A 23,466-nucleotide genomic window follows, 5' to 3' on the forward strand; every position below is an offset into this window, starting at 1 on the left:
TCTAGGTGCATCAAGAGTTTTGGATTGAATGAAATGGCTAGATTGAATGATTCAAACACGGTGTTTAGTGTGAACTAAGTGTGTGGTTTTTTGAATTGCATGCTATGTGGATGTATTGTCTTGTGAGGATAGTCATGGACATGGTTTTCTTGATTGACATGTGAAATGAAAGGACATAAATCTAATAGTAACAAGATTTAGTAGATCAAGACATCTGTGAAAAGATCAATGCGGTCATGTGATTGCTAAATGGTTACAATGATTAAGATTTGTATCTAAGACCCTCGACAAAAATGCGATTGATTAGTGACTGATGTCTTTGTAGAAGTGTTGGATTGGTGGTGTCTGGTGCATGAGCACAAATAGATGATGGTTAGAGTGCAAATATTATAAGGGTCATGTTAAAAGGTTGTGTCCTTATGCATAATGTGTTTTTATGATTTTGGGCCATGTACTAGGACTTGTAGGTTTCAAGCTTTTTGTTTGGTGGCTCTTGCTCATTTACTTTTTCTTAATTTTGTTTTTTTTGTATTGGGCTATATATATACATTGCCTAAGATTGGGAGATTGAGAGGTCAGGGAGGAAGGTTAAGAGGGAAGCAAGGGAATGATGGATGTCAACAAACACTCCCCCCTTCCTTGGGCAGATCATACCTTTTGGAATGATGTCATCACCTTTTGAAACCAATTGTTCCAAGTTGTTATGGGTGAACTTTGACGAATAGTTTTCAACCACCCTAGGCGTTTCATCTAATTGCAAGGTTCTACCATGATTTTATTTGCAATGTTGTTGTAGGTGGTGAACTTACAACGGGAGGTGCAAATTATTTTTTCTATAATTTAGCCGAGCAAAACAAGTCGTTCTTGCTTGGGTACCCAAACTAGCTACAGATGAGGTGTGTAGTGTTCTGTGATCTTTCCCTTCCCACGATCTTCAATCGGCTTTCATGTTACAGGATTTGACTCACATGGGTCTATAGGTGATAGATAAGAACACAATTTATGTTTTGACACCCAGATTTAATCATTTCCTTCATAGTAGCCTTGGGCTTCCAATAGTCTTTAAGGAATCCAACACAACATTTTCTTACAATTTTTGGAGCGAGTGGGGCATTTCTTACAAGGTTTATGTTTTTTAGCATCATAATTTTTTGCTAAAGAAGCTTTTGGGACCCATTTGTATGTTTTCTGTTACATTGTGATGGGTCTTGTGTGTCTCATTTTTTATTTCAACTATAGAAGTTGAAGCTCTATAGAATTGGGCTATAGTTACAGATGGTTCAACCTCATGGACATGCACTGTTTTGGGTTGTATTTTCTTGAGAGGCGATATCTCAGGGACTATCGCTTGAGTGGCAAGGCTAAGAGTTTGTTTCTGTGTTGTGACACTCCCAATCTCCCAATCAATAGTGCATTTGGGCTATCATCCATGCACATCCTAGGTTTATATTGCCTTCCATAGTTCCACCACGCGTGACAAAAAAATCTTGAGCCACAACCCGGTTGTCATAACTCACAGAAGTGTGCCTAATTGCAAAAATTGCAGTTTTTTTCTTGTTGACACCCTTGACTTGGATAGCACTCTCAGATAGAGATGGCTTTCCTAATTGACACCACACCCCATATGATAGCAGAATATATTTAGCACCCGTGTCCAATAAGGTGTTATATAGCACTTTCCCATAGACGTTATTTAGCTTAATAGGGTATCGTAGAGGTGTGTCTGAGTCCAACCAATCATCCTCTATTTCAACGTGGAATGCATGTGTAACTCCAAGGTTGGCCTCTCGTTGGCGTCTTATACGTTGTTGTCGCTTCTTAGCCTCAGCTTGAGCTTGTATCCTTTTCAATTTTGCTTGTGCCTTAGCTGCCTTTTTTTTAATGGATGGCACGTAGCTCCTCTTGGCTTAAAGGATCATAATATCTTTCAAATTTACTCCCATTGAGGAATACAATGCTTCCAATCCAATGCTTTCAACTCCATCAAGAAGTTCCACACGAATGGCACCTTGAGGGGTGATTTTGCATACTATATATGGTCCTTTTTTCTCATATTTCAACTTTTTCTTCTCGTTTTTCACTCATACATAAGGACTTTATCCCCAACCTTTATATCCTTATTCTTTAGATGACGATCAAACCATATCTTTCTCCTATCTTTCTCCACAAGTGTATTTTGCATAGCCAATTGTCTTTCTTCATCTAACCTCTCGATGATATATAAACACTCAACTTAAGGGTTACCATCCCAACCTTCTTGTGAAGCTACCCGTAGACTAGGAATTACAAACTCCCATGGAATAACTGCTTCTTGGCCATTTACCATTTTGAATGGTGTACAATTAATAGCCACTTGTAAGAAGTACGATGAGCCCATAGAGGAGATGTCAACTTCAAATCCCAATTGTGTGATGATCTTCCATTGTTTTGGTCAAGATAGAAATTAAGGTCTTGTTAGTGTTCTCAGCTTGGCCATTTGCTTGTGGATAATAAGGCGTGGACTTATGGTGGGCTATCATGAAGTTTGTCGTGAGTTGTTTTGATCACTCCATTTATAAAATGAGTACCATTGTCACTCACAATCTCAAAGGGACAACCAAATTGTGTAATAATGTTCTCAAAGAGAAACTTGGCAGTTGACCTTGCATCAGCCTTGCGTGTCGCCTTGGCTTCCGCCCACTTTGTCACATAGTTAATGGCAACAATAATATATCGAGATTGAGTGTTACAAGCTATTGGACTAATTGGCTCTACAAAGTCTAAACCCCATTTTTCAAATGGTTGAGTCACTTTAATAGGATGTAAGGCCATCTTATCCTTTCGTTGTGTGATTTGTAACATTGGCATTCGTCACAAACTTTTGCAAAAAGTGAGGCATCTTTGAATAAGTTAGGCCACCAATAGCCTGATTGCAACACCTTTCTAGCAGCTAGCTCCCCTGAGAAATGTCCTCTGGCCATACCCATGTGGGCTGCTTGAAGTATGTATAAATACTCATCCTCACGAGCACAACGTCTAAGAATGTTGTCCTTCCCTAGCTTGTAGAGAGTTCCTGCAATTAGAGAATAAGGTTCACATTCCTTTAACTGTTTTTGAGCTATATCCTTACGAAGCTCCTTGGGTGGAAAATCGTTAACTAAAAAGTCTAGAATCTTCTCACTCCATTCAGGCATGGTCTCTACTAGGAACAGGGAAGTATCGGGCAATTCATCATCGATTCTAGTAGGGGCCTCACCATTGGGTATGCGAGACAAATGATTCGCCATGACATGTCTATTACCGGGTCTCACCACAACGGTAAAATCAAACTCGAGAAGAATTAACAACCATCGTGTAATTTTTCCCGTGGAACAAGGTTTATTTACGAGATACAACAATGCTTGATGATCAACATAGAAAACAAACTTGTTGATAAGAAGGTAGTAGCGAAATTTTTTCACTGCATAAATCCTAGCTAAAGCTTCCCTCTCTGTAGTGGTGTAGTTTCTCTCATCATCATTTAATTGACGACTTGCAAAGCTAATGGGATAGTCCAATTTATGTTCTCCTAGTTAAGCCAGAACACGCCCAATAGCAAAGTTCGATGCATCAATATGCACATGGAAAATTACATTCCAATCGGGCACTCATAGAATGGGAGCACTTGTTAAGGTCTCTTTTAATAACTCATAAGCATGGTCACACTCTGCAGTCCAGTGGAAATCAATAAGAAGTTTGTACAATGGGTGAGCGATCTCAACAAAGTTGAAAATAAACCGCCGGTATAATCAACATGGCCCCTGAATCTTTGAACTCCTTTATAGTTTGTAGGTGGTGGCAAATTGGAAATAGCTTTAACTGTGAAATCCCATTTTTGGATATCATATGCCCTAAAATGACTCCATGTTTAACCCAAAATTGGCATTTAAAAGGGTTTAAGGAGACGCGATACAATTTGCACTTCTCAAACACTTTTTGTAAAACATGATAGATGTTCCTTTCAAGAAGAATAAACACAAAGGTCATATAAGAAAGCTTCGTAAAACTTCCTCAAATATTCTCTAAAAGTAGTGTTTATTAATCTTTGGAAGGTAGCAGGGGCATTGGTTAAGCCAAAAGTCATAACACGAAATGCGAAGACTCCAAATTCAGTTATAAAAGCAGTTTTAGCTTGGTCCTCTAGTGCAATTGTGATTTGATTGTATCCAAAGTACTCGTCAAAAAAGCTATAAGCTTCCTTCCTCCTTGCAACTCTTTCAAGCACATGTTCTGAATATGGCAAGGGGTAATGGTCTCTCCTAGTGGCGGCATTGACCTTCTTGAGATCCACGCTCACTGTGAGTTTCCCATTCTTTTTTGGCACAATAACTATTGGAGACACCCAATCTGAGTGCTCAATAGGGTATATGAATCCGCATTGGACAAGCTTTTCAATCTCTTCTTGAACAATCTTTGCATACTTAGGATTCATTGGGTAGGGTCGTTGCTGGACTGGTTTAGCCATGCTATTCATGGGAATTGTGTGTTGCACCATGGAAGGTGGAACACCTTTCATATCATGATATATTTAAGCAAACATGTCCTTGAATTCCTTGAGAAGTTCTTTAAGTACATACTCCTAGTCTCTATCAGATCTTGGGAATTGAAAACAGGTTTGGACTCCTCACCTGGGTCTACTAATTCTATTTCCTTAACTATCATTGGACCATCATAGACTCCATTGCTTCCATCGATAGGTGTTCTCAGGGCCTTTGTAAACACAACCTTATGTTCCTCTGTGGTGTAGGATTTGAAATGATCAGGTGTGCCGGGTGTAAGTCTGTGGGGTCTTGTTGCCATCTGGACTGTGATTTCTCTTCCACTTCCTTTTGTTGTTGAGCTAACTTGCGATTTTGTCATCTCCTTACGGTACGACTCAACTTTGTCTTCTTTGTAGCCTCTAGTTGTGCGATGTCAATGGGTTGTGGACTACACCACATAACACTTTGAAGGTATTCACCCCAGTTATAAACCAACTTTTGATGAGCATCACATGCTCCTATATAATTAAGCCATTTTGCGGTAGATTTCTTTTCATTTATTCTAGCACGCACATTTACTTGATATCACAGCCTCGTATATCTCTTACTCTTCATTTATTCTAGCACGCACATTTACTCGATATCACAGCCTCGTATATCTCTTACTCTTCTTGTCTTATTTTTTATTATGACCAATCTCTAGTGAAGAGTCACTAGATGAATTGCTACTCATGTCTTCTCCTCTCCTGGATGAGCATCACATGCTCCTATATAATTAAGCCATTTTGCGGTAGATTTCTTTTCATTTATTCTAGCACGCACATTTACTCGATATCACAGCCTCTTATATCTCTTACTCTTCTTGTCTAATTTTTTATTATGACCAATCTCTAGTGAAGTGTCACTAGATGAATCGCTACTCATGTCTTCTCCTCTCCCGGATAGATTGTCATCTCGGGTACCATTGGGTATTGAATAGTTTCTCCCCACATTTGCACCAAGATTTAACTCAGATTCTTTGTCTTTAGAGTCAACTCCAATTGATGATTCTGACTCCGAATCATGTGGACTATAGTCTTTTGAGATGCTATTGGTCCCAATGTCAGTCAAGCCTTCATCTGGTAGGTCATGAGAAGCTATATGCATTGTTCCCATCATATCTAAAGGTACGCGTGGTGGCATTTCATCCCCCTCAATTGTTACCCAGGTCGTCCCCTATTTCCCCAAGTGTCTATGGTTGCTGCTAGGTGGACCCAATCCACATTCTCAGACTCAGTCATCCCAGGTAGAACATCTATATAAGGAGAATCTTCCCCAACATCAATGTCCATTTTACACGTATAACCATACTGCATGGGACCGAGTAAATTGTGGTGTCAGATCTATGAACAATCAGTTTCCTAGAGGATGTACCCGACCAATTACAAGATCAACTCGAATGACAGAATCGTGGAACTGCAAGTAGACATGGTTTTTAGACCAGTCATACACCATTTTTGCTTCCCTCATGAAAGGACATCCTAAGATTATCTCAAATGACATAGTCTACTTGGAAAAATCCATAACAATGAAGGTATGCCTTATTTTGTGTCCAAAGACCTTGATCTTGAGATCCTCTAGCATTCTAATAGGTTTAACAATAGTCCCATTGGCCATCTTTACCACTATGTTTGTGGTCCCAAGTGAGGTCTTCCCACAGATTCCCATTAATTTTTAGTTACAATGCTAGCCCTAGTGCCACCATCAAGGATTCCCTTCACATTTAATCCCTTGGTAGTGATTGGTATGGTTGCATTGGATGCATCGCCTTCAAAGTATTGTCCCAACTTGTTCACAGGTATTTGGACAACAAAGTTCTCATCTAGGTTGCATCATGGATCTAAGTGTTCCTCCTCTAATGGCATCTCCCTAGCTCCATCCATTTATGCAAATTGCGATAGCCCGACTTTCAGTTCTTCATTGAGGAAAGCTCGAAGAGCTAAGAATAACTCGAGGTCTCCATATAATTTGGACATGATGGTGGTTCTAACTTTTGAAGCCATGAAATCCATAAATTTGGCAATATTTAACGGCATTTTTTGGACTTCAGTCCTTTTGACGTGGGGAAGATGGGATCTTTATTTCTTTGATAGGGCCAGGTAATCCCTCTGTAAACATTCTCTCCAAAAAAAAGAGAGTATGCCCACTTTCCCATGACTTAAAGTAACTTTCTTCTTGGATGACACTTGGTATGGCTAGTTGTCTATGGACTTTGTGAGGTTTCTTTTGCATAGGAAACACTGTGTTTGTAATCTGGATTTCCCTAGGTGCTAGCTCTAGATCCCTTTGGGTCTCTTCTACCAAACCCATAATTTGCTTGACTCGGTCGATCTCCTCTGTAGGGTTTAGGTAAGTTCCTATCTTCTTCTTGGGTCCTAGCCATTGTGGCTCATGATAATCTTTCTTGTTTATTTCTTTCCTAGTGGTCGTTTTAGTCTCCAAGGTCTTACCTGAATCAGAATCCTCTTCAGTGTCGTTCATATACACGGGGTCGTCACCAGTCCCTATGTTGGTCTTTGAACCGGGGTCTGACTTCGCTGCTTTTTGCAATCTTTTCCTTTGTGTTTTCTTCTTCTTCTGCGATTGGGCAATTGATGCTGTGTCTCTTTCTTCAAGAATATGGTTTTGCAGCATCGATTGTGTGAGTACATTTATCGGTACCACAGGTGTACCTTGTGATGGCTCCTCAGTAACCTCAATTAAATTCAATGGCATGATCTTTGGCGCATTCGGATTATTTGGACATTGGGCAATCAAATGATCTATGCCACATCGATTACACATGAATATCGGCATTGTAGACATGCTCGATTGATTAGTTTGCATTAGTGTGGCATTCTTTGGTAGTCTAATGAGACATTCGGCTACACGATGTGGGTCTCCACACTCATAGCATTGAATAGGTGGTCTCCTGGCAGTGAAATTGATATTTTGGCCTCTTGCTGCAAGAGCAACTACTTGATAGACACGTTTGACTTGTCCCCAATAGTCCCCCATGTAGTATTGTGGACTTTCTTCAAGTGCATCAATCCCATAGGCAATATTAGGGTCTATATCTTCCTCACAGCCTTCCAAACTAACAATAGATTACTCACAACCCACTTGATTCATGTAAGTCATTCTTGAATATGGGGGTTGCGAGCCTAGCACTGGAGGTGGTAAGGGTGTTATTTGAACAACATTTTGGGCCCTAGGGACCATGTGTTGTGATGGTTGTTCAAGAGGTGGGGCCGACATCAATGTAGGCACTCGAGGTGTGTTCGGCCATGCATCACCCATTTAAATACTATGCAATCCTTGGCTTGATGACCATACCTCCCACATGCACTGCAATTCCGATTAAATTTTACTCTAAACGTAGGGCATTCACTAGTACTATGCGGACCATAGCAAACTGAGAACCATTGTTGCTCCCTTCTTGGATACATATGATTGTTTTGTGGAGCACGATTGTCTGTAAGACTCTCTTGAATGGCCTTGGTGAGATATGCTAAAGTCATCTCAGTTATCTTTGGCTCTTTAGAAATAGGCTTTATGGTCATTGGCTCATGCCCCGATGCTTGCGAGCTAGTAGATTTAGGCTCAACAGACACTCTTGCTCCTTGAATCATTAAATTGTCCTCCAATTGGATCGCATTGGTGGTGACTACTTCCCAAGTGGTGATACCTCTAATGACTAGGCCATTGTAGATATCCTCATGTCGCAGTCTCCTAATGAATCTATCAAGAAATTGGTTATTAGTGAAGCACTCGTTTGGATTACAACGAGAATTCAAATGCTTTAAGCGACTAATAAAGTCTCTCATAGACTCCCCTTCCTCTTGTTGGGCTTTCTAGAGATGAGATGCTACACCCCAAAGTACTCCCTCTCGTATGTACTCTTTCAAGAACAATCTCCTAAGAGTAGGGTAAATCATTTTCTCTTCCATCCTTAGGGTTCTATACAAATCCCCAGCCGTTCCACTCAAGGTCGGGCTTAAAGAATTACTCTTATGCAAGTCATTATGTTCTCCTAGGTAATCACATATTTGTTCAAATACTTCGATATGCTTTCTCACATCCCCGTCTCCACTAAATTTTTGTGTGAGCTTTGCTATTTGTATTGCCTTACTCTAGGCTCTCTATCAGGCGTGTTACACATATTTTCAGCAATGGATCGACCAATAGCTTGAGTAAATGTTGCCAAGTCACCTAAGTGAGCATGTATAGTGGGGAAAGCCGCTCTCGAGACTGCATGTGGAATGGGGGTTGGCATTGGGCTTGGCGTATAGGAAGTCCTTGGGTTCCAAGTTTAGTACGGTGTTGTGCCATGCGGTGGCCCAAAGTTCATATGTGTGGCCCTAGGCATAGCAGATGTGGGATGTCGCATGTTGATGCTAGCTCGTATGGTCCTATTGAAATATGAGCTTGGATGTTGTGGTTGTGGAGCATAAGTTGTTGAAACAATGGGAGGGGTAGAAGCTATATGAGTATGAGGACCTATAGGTGCACATGATTGATACACACTTGTAGGTACTGTTGTAGGAATTGGGCCACCATGTAGCGATGATTTACTATTGAATGAGGTCCATGGCGTGTTTTTTGGCATGCCCATCACTGGGGTAGGCATGGTAGCCGTGGTATCATCAAGAGAAAGATGAGCTAAACTTGGAAAGGTAAAGCTATCACTTGTGGGCTCAGATTGTACTAAGACCCCTGGCGAACCAACATATGGAGGATTCATTGAGGGAGTCTCCATTTGTGATAAAGTTGGTTGCCTAGCCTTCCTTGTATCCAAGAATCCCATGAGACCCGTTGAAGGCAAGTGGATCCCCTTGTTTTGCCTCTCCACCTCAATAACCCTATGGATGACATCACAAACTCTTTGTTGTTGCTCCTCTACGTTAGTAGCTCCCATTGTGGATTATGGGACATCTAACCAACTCACGTGATAGGTGTGATCTATGTATAGGTCTGTTAAAGTCTTTGTTTGTAGTTCATACTCCCAGTTTTCATTTAGAAACTCTCCATCTAGGATTGAGGTGCTAGGGGTGTCCTTTGAACCAGATGCAATGTGGCTCTCTATAGGTTGACCCTTAGTGGTTGCTAATTCAAGAGCACTCGATTGCTCACCTAGCATGGATGATCTGTGTGATAGGTGTGATCTGTGTATAGGTCTGTTAAAGTCTTTGTTTGTAGTTCATACTCCCAGTTTTCATTTAGAAACGCTCCATCTAGGATTGAGGTGCTAGGGGTGTCCTTTGAACCAGATGCAATGTGGCTCTCTATGGGTTGAGACCCTTAGTGGTTGCTAATTCAAGATCACTCGATTGCTCACCTAGCATGGATGTTGACATAGGGGCTTTTGCTTTTAACTTTGTCCTTTGCTCTGCCTTGCATAGGCTCTTGATTTCCTTTTCCCTACCCGCAATGATATATCGCTCAACCTCTTGCACTTTGGCAAGGATTCTCCCATCAGGTAATATAACCTTGGAGGGAAATAACTCTGAAGAGTCAAGGGGTGAAATGAATGGAGTATTCACATGCACATTCTCTAGGAGCATGGGTCTACGTTGAATGGTGAATTAACTTCCCCACCCCCTTCATTCCCATCTTTATCTCCATGTTCAAAGCGAAGTGGCTCTACTCAAAGTCTCTTTCAAGCGGCTAAGCACGCTTGGTCCGGACCATGGACCCATGGCATGCATGTCTTGGCTTGAACTATCAGGATTAGAGTGGTACCACCCTAGGTTTCCGTTGAGGGCTTAGAGCCTAAGGTGGAGGAATAATGAGTGCCTGCGTAAATAGAGACACTCTCTATGTGATTTGTCCTCTATCACATGACCGGAGCATAGGTGCATGTGACCTCAACACTCTAGAAGTGTTGGTGAGTGCCCGTGAAGGCCGCTCACCTAGTTTTTTAGGTGTTTACAACACAATTTTGTTGCTATTTTTGGTCCTTTTTTCTAACCAAGCCATGGAATATGATGTGTGAAAGCTTAAAAGGAGCATCTTGGCTAGAGGGACATACCGTGCTTTACAGCCCCCGATTCGATTACGTAAAGCCCTCGAAATCCTAAAAACAATCTTTTCCTAGTCGGGGAGAAGGCTAGAATTAGTAAGTCCAAAGGGTGAGTGTGAAGGGGATAGTGGAGGACTTGACTTGAGGAACTTGTCTCACATGCCCTCCCTTCACTTGAGGTCCTAGTCTTTATATATATAGTAGTATGTATACTATATCATAAGACTAAGGACTGAGGCCTGGGCCTGGGCTCGGGGCTTGGGGAAATGATCCCAATCTCGTTCCTTCCTTTTACAATAAGATTTTTTATTTTTTTTTTTGTTTTGAGTTTTCTTTTTGGTCCCAAGTATTTTGAGTGTTTTATATATATATATATATATATATATATATATATATAAGTTTTTGTGGATAATGTTGCACGTGGGCGCCGAGCTCACGCGCACACACAGCAGCTCCTAGCAGCTATGTCTAACCTCTCTACAACTAGCATAGCTAATTAACACTAATTACCTCTGCTCACACATTGTCTAACACAGAACTGCACACTGTCTATACTACTGCACACACACTGTCTACACTTCCTAACACAACAAAATTTCTCACTCGTAGAGTATTCAATCTACTCATTGTCTACTGCACATTACATATTTACACTAACTAACAGATCTCCTAACACCTGCACATTATAGATCTAACAAAACATGTACATGCAGCACTTAACAGAGCTAACAAATCTTGATATACTTGCACCTTACAGCCACTAATAAATCTACACAAACGCATACAAAACCAGTAATGACAGAAGTGAATAGCTTCAAGAGGTAGCACTGAGTGCTCCTCAAGCTTAGTGCAAGGCAGTCCCCGATAGTGGCGCCAAAAAAGTGCGCTTTGTCGCACGTGTCGGAGACTGGGAACTTGCATATGCACTGTGTGCGAGCCTCGAAAGGTAGCAAGCACACAACTAGACAGTCCCAGCAAGCTCAAAGGGGCAGGGGTGTGTCAATCACCGCTCAATGCTTCCGCCGTGAAGGATCCTATGCCTCAAAGAAGAAGGAGTTGCCGTCACCGCCGCGCTTAACTACCTCGCCACCGCCGATATCATCGCAATGCTCTCTCTCTCTCTCTCTCTCTCTCTCTCTCTCTCTCTCTCTCTCTCTCTCTCAAGCATACACACACACATACACATGTGAGTACACGAAGGAGGACAAGATAGAGGTAGAGCAAGAGCACTTCTTAGCTTGCACCTCAAAAAATGAGGATTTTTATGTCAAATGGACCTTTTATAAGAGTTTGATCCATTCACACATGGACGCCCACAGTGGCTGATCGTTGCAAAACTACTGTAAAAATAGGATAAGTGGTGTGCCTCTCATGGATGATCATCTACACACCTATTGGACCGACAAGCCTAGTCCATGACTCAATCAAATAAATAATAAGGCATCCGTCAAAGGTGATAGTGTGTCCGTGAGGGTTAACTATCAACGAAAAACTTATCCAATAATCCTGCATTTCCATGATTAGATTTTTTTGTGCTTGCCAATATTCATGGCTTAGTCCATACTCGTAGCATACATGAAACTTGAGAGAATAAATGTGTAAATAGGTCTAGTAAAAAAAAAAAAACTTCCCACCTCGAACCAAAGCAATTTATAATAGGCTATACGGAACAAGTACTAGATAACACTACTAAAACATTTGAACCATAATATAATGTGAACATAAACCACATGTAAGCACAAATAATAAAACACATTTTCATTGGCACGACATAGCCTTGCTATGTGCCTAATAGGTATGCAAAATTGCAGCTTAAAAAACTAAAACAACGACCCATTAATGTTGTTTATAATACTTGTTACATTAACAAGTCTTACTAAACATCCGACAATGTTTGTTGTTGAAATTATTCCCGATACCACATGCTTAAAATGGTCTAATGAACGGGTTTGATCAGCACACAGGGACTCGCAACAAATTAAGAAAAAGGTGCAAGTGTCAACCCCAAAGACTAATATTCTCCACCTATAGAATATGCCTCATGTAGTGATGTCAGTAAATGTGACATTAATCAAAAGTAGAAAAAGTACATGTGTATGGAGGTGACTGGAAACACTCAAGGGCATGAGTGAGAGGGATCCTCATAAACCCTACTCCACACTAGCTAAACCAAACCATGAGTTTGTAGACCATGTTGTACACCTTGTGACTGACAACACGTGCCAAAAATGATCCCTACCTTGTAGGTCTATGACTGTCTGTAAAAAATTGACCAAAAAACATTAGACGCATGTAAAGCAATCTCAAATCTATTATATGAAAATTCTTATGAAAAGGAAAACTTGACTAAGGAGGTACCATATGCACTAATCTAAGACCACAGAGGATTGGACCATGCAACTCTCCACCCACCTTGCTATATATAGGCTCGTAGCCATCCAAATATAGCACCCATTGATCGCATGTCTGTCGTGGCCCTTGGCCCCACCCGGTCTTACCCTAGGCGTGACATTACTCCCCCTTGGAGAAGCGTTTTTGTCCTCGAAAACAGAAGTGGTGATATCTTCATAAGAACACTAATGTTTTCTGTAGTAGCATCGTTCATGGATCCAGCTGTCCATTTCATTGGAACACCGTTCAATAGGAGGTTCAATGAAATCAGGAAGAGCATCTTGATTTTCCACATTGTTGTTCCTTTGCAACCATTTGTGTAACCAGACTATATGCACCAACATAGCATATAACTCCATTTAGAACTCACTTGAGTATGTTAAAGGAGTTATCGCAAGTAAGATGTATTGGCTCACGAGAAAAGAACTAAATACTTTCCACGTGAAAATTGTGCTAACATATTTGTACCATAATACAATGTGAAAATCCATCACATCTAGGTACCAAATGGACTAGTTCATTAACTGAACATGGTTGTGCTATATATGTAAACAACCATCCGCCAATGTTGTTTACAGTACTTGTAACCTCAACAAGTCTATACTTAGTACCCAACAATTTATGGCCACTTAAATTGCTCATAATACTATGTGCTCAAATTGGTCTAATAAACGGATGTGACCAGCACCTAGGGACTCTATCATGACACATCATTAAGAAACAGGCGGCAGTGTTAGTCCCACAGACTCATATTCTCCACATGTGGAATATTTCTCATATAAGGATGTATCAAAAAAGAATATCCCACAAGTACAAGATGCATTTGTGTGTGGAGGTTACTGTAAACACTCTGTGGCATGAGTGAGAGGCACCCTTGGTATCCTTTGTTGACACTGGCTAAACCGAACTCCATGAGTTCCTAGACCATGTTGCTCCTCTTGTGACAACATGTGCCAAACAAATCTCTACCATGTAGGTCCTTAACTGCATAATGCAAAAATGTATCTAGGACACTACACCCCAAAATTCTTTGCTCCTACATGACCTTGTCATATCTCAGAAGAGCAAAGTGGATGAAAGCATTGAAGCTTATACATCCTACTTGGAAAAATCAATTAAAGTATATTCAAAAATCAAATAAAACCAAATAAGATGCATACTTGGAGGTTGAACATAGTGTTTACTTACCTGTAGTCAAATACGCATGACCAAATCTCCCACATGAAAAGGCCTAGTAACACTATTTGGAAGATTAGCAAAAATCAAGGAGTATTGCACTGGTAACTTTGGGTGTTTCCTTTTCAATCCAAACCCCTTGGTTAGAATCTACATTGTCACACCCCTTGGTTAGAGTCTGTATTGTCAAACCCCTTGGTTAGACTCTGCATGGAAACTGTTTCTACTCGCAGTTGAGGGCAACCATCATAGTCTACCGTATCTAAATGTGATTGAGATCAACTAGGAAAGTTGAACTTGTCCACTATCCCTTGGTGGATTACATAATTCTTTACTTGAAAGTACAACTATGATGAAATCAAATTGTGACCCTCAACTATGGTGGAGTGATTGTGTGTTAGTTGGGTCATACCCTTGAAATCCATTCCTAGAGCTTCAATGACGGTATCCACAATGTGAAAAAATGCCATATGTGCCTTGCATGAAGTGTACTTGCATGGATACATCACAATTGATCATCGCAAACCATAATTGTGAGCTTTAAATTCTCTTATTTCCAATTTTGTGTGCCATTATCCCTGATCCTAATCACTGGATAGTAAAATCTATCAAAACACCTTGCTTTGCACAACAGAGAAACCTTATTCAATTGAAAATTGGAAGACAAAAGTACAAGTAGAGCTTGAAATTGTCTAACCTTGTTGCCCCTCTTAGAGCAGTTGCCTTTGCTTGAATGTGGCTCGTGACCATGTATGCTGAGAAAGTTAATGCTATCGGATGTGCTTTGTATGCCCTCGTGGCTTGGTTCATACTGACTTCCAATAAAAATCAAGTAGATGTGTTTCCAAGTTTGTCCAAGTTCGTATGGTATTAGCATATTCCAAACTTTGAGAGCTTCTAGACAGAATGGTGTGAAGTGAAGCTATCATAAAATATAATATCTAACTTTACCAAATGATTTTCTCATATTAAACTGATCATTTGATATGGGAAGATAAAAGGGGAACAAGAGTTAGGATATAGATATGTGCTTCTAGACCTATCTCAACAAAGGACCAAAAGAAGAAATGGTTGCATCTCAATAGGGGTCCAAAAGGAGACGGTCTACCAAAGAGCAATGTGCAATAATTGATTCTAGATTTACCTCAGCAAGGGACCAAGAGGAGAGAGGGTTACATCTCAAAAAGGTCCAAAAGGAGGTAGTCTATCAAAGAGCAGTGTGCATCTAATGGAGCTTAAAAGACCTTAGGGTTAGCTTCATTAAAGACCTCCAAAAGTTAGTGTTAAAAAGTCCTTTGACCTTAGGCAAGCTAGGGCTGACCTTGAGGTGGGAATCCTACCCAAGCATGAGGTGCTTATCAGCTTGCTAAGTGTTCGTGGGAACCTTGCCCAAAAGCTTGAGGTGCTTCTCACATGCTTAAATGACTAAGGGTCTTGAAGTGTTCAATTCAAAGATAAACTCTCAAGAAGCATCAACATTTCCATGCTTGATTGATTAAGGGCTTGAAGTATTTAATTCAAACCAAATGACTTAATAAACATAAAAGACACATGTTCAAATGATCCTCCACATGTGGCCCTCATGATGTGTTTGAATGCCATTGGATAGGTTTTAAAGGGGTCCAATGAGAATTTAGATACATAAAAGTAAATAATTAAGTTTTCTCTCAAAAAGGAAAAAGAGGACACATGTCCAAATTAAATAATGAGAGAGAGAGAGAGAGAGAGAGAGAGAGAGAGAGAGAGGGACCAAGTATGAGAGGCGGCTATACTCTCCCACACACACACACGCATTCTCTCATTGTGTGGGGTGCAAAGTGCAAGAGCTCCATCTCCTTCTCCAAGCTTGTTGGGAAGTGGAGAGCCTACACCAACACTCTTGGCTATGGAATGCAAATCCAACCAAGAGCCATGCTTCAATGCTTAACCTTGCCATCTTCTACATCTTCATTTCTATGCTATCATGCTATGCTAAGCAAGAAGAGTGATGATAAGTGTGAAACTATTTCTTTCTCCTATGGATGATTCTTCTTCCTCTTCCCTATCCTCATTCCCCGCTAGCTCTCTCCACCTTCGAAGGTGTTTGAGGCCTTGGGACTGAGGCTTGGGATAGTTAATGCTTTTTTCAAAGTTTATGTTATGCTCGTGATGCATGAAGCTTTCCATCTTCATAGCATCCCCAAGGTCACAAGGAACATAAAGATTGTATTGTACAAGTCTCTCTTGATGGGAGAATCTATAATACAAACGCCTTTTGGAGGGGAGACTGGCTCCAAGTAAATCCGGTCCTCAACAATTGTCATGTTCTCTAATACTCTCTCTCTTGCAAAAGTGTTGTTCATGCAAAGTTAATTAAGTACTATGTTTATGTTGCTACCATCCATTAAGTTCACCCTCTATGTTCTCAAAGTAATCTCACAAAAATTCTCACTCTAATTCTCTTAATTCCACTATTCTCAAAGTTCATAGGCCATTCCCATTAAATTGGTATTAGAGCATTTGGTTTCTCTTTTTTTGCTTAAGAAGAGAGGTCTTTAAGTAGTTTATTAATGGTTGGTTTTGTTAATTATATTAGGGTAATTGGGATTGGGATCTATTATCGGTTTTGTTGAGCCCACTATGTGGGATATGGTGCACACCTCGGGAGATTTGGTCTTAATAATGGGGTATTTTTAGACTTGCCTACGGCTTTACCATTATTGAGCCATAAGAAGTCCGAAAGGAGCTATCCCTTGGAAATTTTGCTATGTTAGACCCACCCCACTACTTTCTATAATTAACCAATTCGAGCCGTGGGTGTAGATACTTAAGTGCTTATTTTCAAAGGCTAAGAGGTGTAGCAACTAAGGTTTTGAATTGCCAAAGGATACACTAAGTAAACACATAAGTATAATTAGCATGACTGACAATAACCAAGAGAGTAGAATGAACATTGATAACTTTGATTTTTCACATGAAGGTGCTAATGATGATACCCCCATGTTTATCAATTATCTTGTTACTAGGTTGCATCAAGCTATGGGCAACCCTACTTTGCAAGCCGAAGTTACTAAACAACTTCGTGCTTATGGGATTTCCCTTGCTCTCCAAGAGGAGAGAGAGTTTAGGAGGCCTCTTTATGAGACCCCCAAAAGAAGACTCTCTTCCATACGAGAGGAGGAATCCAAAGAACAAGAAAGTAATGAATCCCTAAGTTCCTTTGAAGATGTGACTCCACAAAGACAACGGTCTAGACGATCGCCAACTCCTCCCATGAGGAAACGGTCAACACACAGTCCTTCTCATGGTCACTCCGAAAGGGAAGAGAGGAAACAAAGGGAAAAAAGTTCAAGAAAGAGGTCACCCTCTTCTCCTTCTTCTTCACCTTCCTCCTCTCCCGACGAAAGGTATGGCTATTCTCCTAGAGAATACAAGAGGGGAGGACATCGCAAATCATACCCTGCATGGCGAAGATCACAAAAGCTCAAGAAGTTCAAAGAGGGAGGAAAGAGTATCTCTTTTCTCACCTATGATGGCACCTTTGGTGCCACAGACAAAGTATTGGGCTTCATCCAAAAATTTGATGCGGCCTTTGGAGACGAGGGTTTCACGGAGTCCTCCAAGCTACACCATGTAGCTATGCACTTCCAAAAATGTGCTTGTCAATGGTGGGCTAGCCTTGGTGGCAGTGGAAAAGCCCCAAAGACATGGAAAACTCTAACTACGAGTTTCCATCATGAAACAATTCCTTGCAAGCGATGCAAAAGACAAAGTGCTTACCGAATGGTGGAGCTTGAAGCTGCTCTTCAACGAGTCTATCCACAAATATGTAGACAAGTTTTGGGATTTACATCTCAAAGCTACAGTCTTTCAAAGGATAGACTTTGCCAAATCAAAGCAACAATTTTGTGCAAGAATACCTGAAGAAATGGCCAACTATGTCAACTCACAATGGCCTAGCACTATCACCGAAGTCATCCACCACACTGTGGTTGCTTCAAGGATCAATTTCCAACAAGGGGCGAGAAGAAATTTCAAGCCCATGGAAAACAAGGATCAAAATGAAGCTAAAGGGAAGAGCAATGCTCAAAACTCTTCCCAAGGCAACACCAATACCAACAACAACAAGGCCAAGGAGAAAGGAGCTTACAAAGGTAAAAATAAGCTCTCTCCCGAAGAATCAGAGGCCTTTCATAAAGATCATAAATGCTTTAAGTGTGGGGAGCAAGGACATGGTTATCGTTCTTGCCCCAAAAGAAATGTACGCAATGACACTCCTAGAGCTTCCATGGTTGAAGCTCCAAAAGAGGATACTCATTGCAAAGGCTCATCCCTCTCCTATGCTTGGGGAAAAGTAAGGGAGCATGATGCCCTTATTCTCTTTGACCCTGGCTCTACTCACAACTTCATATCACCGGAGTTGGAAACTAAGTTGGGTATTCAAGATTTCGAGATGGGAAATACTCTAACTGCCGATGGAGCTGTCAAGGGACAGCAAGCCTTCGCTACTCCCTTGATTGTTGGGAAGTTGAGGCTTCATGTGCAAAGCTATGTTGACAAAGAAGGATTTTTTTTATCCTTCTCTCCAACATGAGGATGCTATCCTAGGGGCACCATGGTTCAACCGCATGGCTGCCAACATGAAGTTCCTTGAAAGGATAATCTTTTTCACCTATACAGGGGAAAGAGCATATACATAGATGCTAATGAATCGGGGAACACCATGGTAAATACGCTTGCTTTTGATAAGTCAATGAAAAGCTCTATTTTCGTGTATATGATTTTTGTCAAAGAATCTATAAATGATTCTAATGTTTTTCACAAGTAGCAATAAAGGGAATCAAGAGGAATTAGAGTTGTTTAATTTCCTAAATGGATTCCAAGAGGTTTTCATTGATGACATCCCTAGTGCGCTAACTCCAAAACAAGGGGATGATGACCATGCAATAGAGCTTCTACTAGGAAGCTCACCACCTAATAAACCTCCTTATCGAGTTTCACAAGCTCAATAAGAGGAGATCATGAGGCAAGTTCATGAATTGGTGGAAAAAGGGATGGTGATGCCTAGCTCCTCTCTCCATTATGTTCACCAGTACTTTTAGTCTAAAAGAAAGATGGCACATATCACATGTGTGTCAATTATAGAGCACTAAATAGGATCACTATTAAAAAAAAAGATTTCCCGTGCCTGGGGTAGAAGATCTATTTGATAAGTTAGAATTTTTGGCCTGGCAAATGCTCCAGTCGCATTCAAACTCACGATGGGGAAAAATCTTCAGGCCACTCAAATTCTCTTGAGGGGTACAAGTGACACCTCCAAGTAATCTTTCAAGTTGTGAGAGAGAATAAGCTTTTCATTAATCAAAAGAAAAGTGATTTTTTTCTACAAGAGATTCAATATTTAGGTCACATTATCTCTCAAGATGGTATATGTATAAATCCATCAAAGTTGGAGGTAATAAAAGTATGGCCTAATCCAAGGAATCTACAAGGGCTAAGAAGCTTGCATACTATAGACACTTCATAGAAAAATTCTCTCAATTAGCAGGACCATTGCATGACTTAACAAGGAAGAACGTTAAGTAATCATGGACTGCTAAAGGACAAAATGCTTTTGACAAGCTCAAAGAGAAGCTTACCTCCCAACCAGTCCTTATGCTTCCGGATCTCTCAAAGCCATCTGAGATCCAATGTGATGCTTGTGGTGATTGCCTTGGAGCAATTTTTCTTAAAGAGGGCATGCCATAGCATATGAGAGCCAAAGGCTCAATGCCGATGAAAGTCCATGTTTCATTTTGATAAGTACATCATATTGTGATTTCATTGCAGCCATCTAATTTTCTAACTTTTGTGCTTCATCAAAAGCAAGAGATTCCTTTTCATCACATAAACTAGAAATAGCCAAAGCATAACAATCTGACGCGTATGATGCATGGCTAGAACTTGAATGAGTACAATTAGACATGGGTGCATCCAATTTACTATCTCGCAAGTACGCACCAACCATTTTGGCATACACCTAGGCTCTTCATTCTTAGCCCTTTCCACACCAAGTATATCATGTATATCTGCATAAGTAATAGTAAGCTGATGTATAACAATTTAGAAACCCCTAGAGGTTGTACAGGTGCCTCATTAGAACTTGAATTTAAGTTTCCACCATTGAAAAGAGGCAACAAAGAGTGATAAATTTCATGTAAGCTTAAATTGTTATCTCTAGTACATGATAACAAAGGCTAAGCAAAATCTTCCACAAATACAACATCTTGTGAAACCAAGATATGTTTTTTTAACGGAATGTATAGCTTGTGACCTTTGCTTTCACGACTATAACCAACAAAAATGCATTTGACAGATTTATCATCCAATTTTTTGTGGTGAATTTGTGGCACCAAAGCATAAGCTAAACAACTAAAGCACGCATGTGATCAATAGATGGCTTCGTATCATGCCATGCTTCATAAGGAGTCATAGACTACAAGGCTTTAGTAGGAAAATTGTTAAGTACATAAGTAGCACACATGATAGCCTCAAGCCAAAACAAATGTGGTAAAGCTTGGTGACCATACATCGTGCCATCTTCGTAAGAGATCTATTTTTTCTTTTAGCAACACCATTTAGCTGAGGTGCATACAACACTATACATTAGTCTTTTATCCCATGACTTGCAAAAAATGCATTAAATTCATGATACATATACTCCTCCCCTCGATTTGAACAGAGGATGCACATAGTATATTTAGAGACATTTTTAGCCATAACCAAAAATTGTTTCAAACACATGAACACTTTAAACTTAGCTTGAAGCGAATACACCCATGCATGCTTGGAGTAATCATTAATGAAAGTCATAAATTAGAGCTAATTACCCAAGGATGGAGTTTGCATTGGCCCACAAACATCACTATGCACAAAGTTGCGACTTGCATGTAGCCATTACTGAGCCATCCTTTGGAAACTTTGAATGTTGCATCTTACCCCAAATACAGCCTTCACAAACATGCTCCAAAGTTGCTTCAAAGGCAATAAAGAAGAAACCATATCATATTTCTACAAACACAACAAATTGGCAAGTGTAAAGAGTGAATGCCAAAGTTTTGCATCTGAAATAGCCTTTGAATCCACAATTGAATTTGCAAAATTCTACCCACTCTTGTCATACAAAATGAGCTCATATAGCACACATCAACACAAAATGCCAGAGGTAATAATTTCATCACCAAACTGAGATCATAAACTATACATATGTCATCCACAAATTTGACAACAAGATGAAGTCTTGCAAGTGCAAATACACACAAAAGGTTCTTTTTGGTCCTTGGTGCATAAAGTGCATCAACAAGTGTGAAAGAACTGTTATTCCTAGCAATTAGCACAATCTTTTCAACTCCCTTGACCTGATAAGAGGAATTGTTGGCACAAATGACCATATTCCCATGAGGGATAGCCTTGAGAGAGGCAAAACAAATCATGATGCAAGTAATGTGCTTTGTAGCACCATTATCAAAGCACCAAACATGTGACTTTGTAGTAGCAGACATACATGCATCATGGACAAAAGGATCATAAGTACACTCTGCACTAAATTCCCAGTTTGCATCGACATCAACATCACAATCTCCATAGTCTGCAATATCTACATTAGTGGTAGATCGATACTCTTTCTTCTTGGCTTCTTTTGCCTTCAACTTAGGACATTTCTTTATCAAGCCTTGCAATAATGCAAACGCATTTTCTTCTTGATGTTCAATATTTTGCCAATAGAAGCACTAGACACATGAGATCTGCTACTCACAAAAGAGCCATGAGAAGTGACTACATTGTTATTACCACGTTAACAAAAGGCTATTCAACTGCATGTTGTTTAGCCATGTTCTTTCGTGAAAGTGATTCCTATAATATCAATATGAATAATGCATCAAAATTGATAGCTTGAGGGTTTTTTAAGTTATAAGTCTCCAACTACTAGCAAAAGTCTGATAAGAGTCTCGCAACGCATCAAGAATAGTCTGCACAAGTGAATTGTCAAAAATAACTTCACCACTAGAAATGAGTTGTTCGTTGATATCCTTGATACCATTAAGAAAATTGTCCATGTCATCTTCCTCTTGCATTATCTTTGACTCCAATTCATTATGCAACAATGCAATTTTTGCCTCTTTGCGACCTGCATAAAGACCAGCTAGAGTATCCCAAGCCTGTTTTGTTGATTTTACTGAGAGAATGTAAGGAGTAGTAGTACGCTTCATAGATAATGTAGTTAATGCATGAGCATGTGCATCTCTAACATCCCCACGATATTTCTAGGTTGTAGGCAAAACAACTCTAGCAGCAACATGTTGGGACAAAGGCCTCTGTGCCTTGTCTGACTGCCTAGACTATGGGTGCCTGCCCACTTTTGTACATTCATATACTTTAAGTGTATAGGGAGCTTCTCACTCTTTGAGTCTCCCCACCCATATCACTCTATTCCTATGTATCTTCTTCTCTCTCACTCTCACTCTCACTTTATGTTTGTGCGTTCTCCTCGATCCTCAACAAGTGGTATCACATTCAAGACCCCTAGCTTGCCGGCTTCCCCCTCCCACCCCACCACATGCAGCTCCCTTTGGAGCTTGGAAGCATCTTGAGAAGAATTAGATCTTTGCATAGGGTGTCGAGCAAGCAGTTATGAACCTTGAGAGAAATCTACTGAATCAAGGCATTAGCACTTGAAGTCAAGAGCAATCTTGGGGGACAATTGATAAACTAGCATGGGAAATTTACAACTGAGTGAGGCATTGCAAGGCAAGAAGGCAAGGAGTCCCAATCTTTTGCTCACAAGACAATGAATCAAGAATGAATCAAGAAGAAAAAAGGAGCTTTTGGACTCTTGAACTCACAAGCAACATTGCTTGAGAAGAATTGAGAGCAAGCTCAAAATCGAGCAGCATCAAATTCCAACAATAGACTGCAAGCAACACTCCGTAGGCAAATTTGGTCAAGCAAAGCCAGGTTGTGTGTACTTGTGTACACACGCATACTCTGGATTTGCAGGTCAATCGAGCAAGAAGCAAAGCATTGAAAATGGGGGCATTTTTGTAGTGTATAACAAGCAACAGACCACAACAAGAGACCTTGAGGGATCGTGCAAGAAATTGAGTGGATCTTAACACAAAGCAATTAGGCAACAATGCTAGCCACTTGTCGCCAGAGGTAGCGCAAGGTAAAGCTCAAGAGTTGAGAGCATGCATTCAAAAGCAAGGCACACTACATTGAGAAAGGCTTGTTTGATTTTTGGACAGAGTTATGCCATAAGAAGCCGCCTTAACGCAAAGAAAGATCGTGAAAAAAAGATAAAATGCCTAGTTAGGCAATAATTGAGGTGACAGGATTCAAACC

The sequence above is a fragment of the Adiantum capillus-veneris genome, chromosome 11, assembly GCF_014529385.1.
Source record: "Adiantum capillus-veneris isolate H3 chromosome 11, ASM1452938v2, whole genome shotgun sequence".
Taxonomy (NCBI): Eukaryota; Viridiplantae; Streptophyta; class Polypodiopsida; order Polypodiales; family Pteridaceae; genus Adiantum; species Adiantum capillus-veneris.